Here is a 3,625-nt window from a genome sequence, read left to right as displayed (position 1 = left end):
ATTTCCAGAACCATATTTATCTTTGTTTCCTTGCATACAATACCCAAGGTGTGATAGGTTCTTTGCACATGTAACTGCTCTCATTTAATTGTGCAATTACCCTGTTAATTGCACAATACTTACAGCATGTTGAGTGATCCCAAATCGCAAAAGCTGGGTGTCTTCAACAGGGCTGCCTGGTGCTTTTTAAAGAGCCAGACCTCCTTGTTGCAATCAGCTGTTGCTTCCTTTGTATGGTCTCAGATATCAAATTCCAAATCTATGGGCCACTATCTGATATTATCGCTAAAGGTGTAGATTTCATCTACCCTATCTGGGCATTTTTTAAGTTTGCAGCTTCCAATTCAGTACTGTGCTTTTTGTTGGACATCCCATATTCACCAAATACTGTTCCCATTCCATGTAAACATTTCAACTTTTATGAAATGGCACCTTTATTATTCAAGTGTAGACAACTTCTCTTTAACTAAGAGCATCAGCTCCTCATTCCTCATACGTTCAAGCTTCATCTGCATTGGGATTCAAAGGACCTATTTCTCTTTACATATCTAATGGCAGGTTGCATTTGCATAACTGCAGTTTGTGGCACTTAAAAGTGCGGAGTTTGAGATTCTGTTTTACCCTGTGGGAAATTAGAATGGCATTGTGCAAGTATGTGCTGGAAGTAAAATGGAAGAGGACAAGGCTCCTGTGGTTTAGGCCAATACCTAGTGAATAAGGTACCTGCCAAGGGAGCAGGAGATCCCAATGCTAACTACTCCGGGATAGTTGTACCTGCACCTCATCCATGTATAATAGACACACAACTATAAGCTGTTCAATAGCCTGCACCTTCTCAGGCCCTCCTCTTTAAGCTTGCCCATTGCCTCCTGCATTTATTATTTATTGGATAAATGAGAAACAACAGTGATAGTGCTCTATTGGGAGTAGGAGTCCAGTCTAGAATACAGGGCCCCCTCCCTTCCAGCAGCCCAGTTAGCTCATGACCTGGTTGTTAGAGCACTTTACTAAGAAGCTGGTGATACAAAGTCAACCTGCCCCCCGCCGGCCCAGGGTGAGAGGGGCCCAGAACCTGTGCAAGTGCTCTGACCATTAAGCTACTGTGCAAAAATTGCAGCGTTCCTTTGTGTGGCATCTAGAGCCTTCTAGCTATGATTTCTACCTAATTGAAATTTTGGGACTTACCTTTCCTTATGAGTGCCCCGGGATGGCTCTGTCTCACCAAGCAGTCAACTGACCTTAGCATAGCTTTACTGAACATGGTCAGTGGCTCTATGAATACTTAATTCAGCCTAGAGATTAATTAAAAGCTGTGTTGGAAGTGCCAAATTTTGGCATAGCATTAGGAAAGGTTGCAAATCCTCCATCTCTATCCCTGATGAAATAAGTCATGAGAAACTTTCCTTGGGATACCATACTGGAGTTCCTCCAAGGACAGGAGATCCTGCTGGAGGAGGAACTTGCTAAGTATTCATCTCTCCTTCATACTACTATGAAATTTAAGAACAGTTGTTCACAACTCCACTACTGGTCTTAGCTATTATGCCATTAGTTTTTAAAATAATTGTGTTCAATTTTACTCCTTTACCACTAGGTGGAACTAGTAAGTTTTAATAGAAGGTGTGATACAAACTTCTTACCCTGTCAGGTGTGTCTTAATCTGTTTACTACTTGTCTGCTTTTAATCTTTTCTGAAGGTAACATACTTATGCAAGAAAAGTGCCAAAACAAGCTTTTTTTGATAATGAATACTTTTTTACAGAAGACATTAGAGGAGCTAGTGCACTGTGGTATTATATGACAGTGTTTCATCTGTTGTTGCATCATTTCTTAAGAAGCTAGAAAACTACGGAATTCTATAAGTTTGAATCGTGGCTTAGAAAGGAAGGGGCCTCCTCTCACTCTGGCATGTTTGCATTCTTACAAGCCTTTGACCTTCATATCCGATGTCATTAGGGTTGCCAGTTGTTCATAAATTTATGGGTTATAAATTTTTCATAAAATACTTTAAGGGCTAGAGGCTAGAATAAAGCTAGAGGCAAGTGTTAATGGGCAGACAGAACAGAACAATGCCACCTTGTGTCTAAATGGGTGTCCAACTTAGCACCCTGCAGGGAGCCTCAGTCAGGGTTTTGGGGCCCAAAGGAACCTTCACAGTCCCCTTCCCCTTCATTCATTGTAGCTGTTGTATCCTATCTGCCACTGCCTGCTTGTAACACCTGCTTGCCTTGAATGCAGGGAGGGCTACATGTCCCCCTGAGGTACAGGGTGGGACGTATGTAAAAGCATATGTAAGTACAAAAGTTTGTTTTTTAGTAAAAAGGTTGCAGATTGTTAGTAAAAAATGTTCTTAGGTCTGCAATCCTTATAAATCAGGAGATTCTCTTATTAGGTGTTTCTAATAAATCAGGAGATAGCCAATTCTGAACATTTTCTTTAGCCAAACCACATGGGTGACTGGTGTCACCGTACTCAGGGGGAGCACGTGCCCTTGCAGCAACCAGTCAGCAACCGAAGGGAGTGGTGTGGTCCTCTTGTGGCCAATGTCACTTACCAGCTTCCAGAAGTGGCTGCCTGTCAACTAAGCGGGGAGCGTGGCCTATCAGGGGTACACCAGCACTCTCAGGGGGTGCACGTGCACCCCTGTACACTCCCTACGTATTGCCAGTGCCAAGCCATCTTTGTTCTGATTTAGAGGAATTATCAGTCAGTAGAGCGATGACCCTGTTTTGGCAGTATTAATAGCTGGTTACTCAAATTTGTAACAGACCTCGGTCCAAAGACTAGTGACCTACAGCATGGCTCAGAGTACAGCTGGTCACACACTAAATCAGTACAATTAATCCTTTGCATTTAAACAACGAGTAAAACTCAGTTCCTGAGTTCCAGCAATACTACGTGCACCATTTCAGAGGTAACATTATCAGCCAAAATCAATAGATAAGTAAGGAGTGCCACTGTTACAAACCAATTACCAGTTTCCTGATTACACAAACAATATAGGTAAAAATTTTTGTTCTTGAGGGCACTATTCTCTGGGTCATTTTAATCTGCAGAGCCCAAGCCTGTAACTGACCCATTGGAAGACAGATTGTGGATCTCCTTTCTAAGTGTACCAGAGCTCATTCCATTAGGGTCACCTACATTGCCCTTAAACCTTATGGATATGATAAGAATTGCCTAGACCCCTGGAAATCTTCAGAAGGCAAGGCCCAAGCTCCAATGCCCTTTCTATATCTCTTTCTGAAATATCCATTGCATTTAAAAGAAGATTGCAGGCATAATCTAGCACCCAGCACTGGAATCTGATTCCCTTGTGTGATCTGGCATATGCATTCTCAGTGCTGGTTAACATAGAATCATAGGATCGTAGGAAAGCAGGGCTGGAAGGGACCTCACAGGGTCATCTAGTGTAGTCCAACCCCCTGCTCTCGGCAAGATCATCCCTGATTAAATAATCCCAGCTAACTGTCTGTCAAATCTGCTCTTGAAAATTTTCAGGGATGGAGATTCCACAACTTCTTTAGGTACTCATTCCAATACTTGATCAGATTCATAGTCAGAAGGTTCCTCCTAATTTCCAACCTGTGGGACAGTTTCAAGTTGAAGAACCTAAATATTACCT

Source organism: Crocodylus porosus, unplaced genomic scaffold (genome assembly GCF_001723895.1).
Source record: "Crocodylus porosus isolate Cpor-Errol unplaced genomic scaffold, CroPor_comp1, whole genome shotgun sequence".
Classification (NCBI taxonomy): Eukaryota; Metazoa; Chordata; order Crocodylia; family Crocodylidae; genus Crocodylus; species Crocodylus porosus.
Note: the sequence above shows the minus strand (reverse complement) of the source record.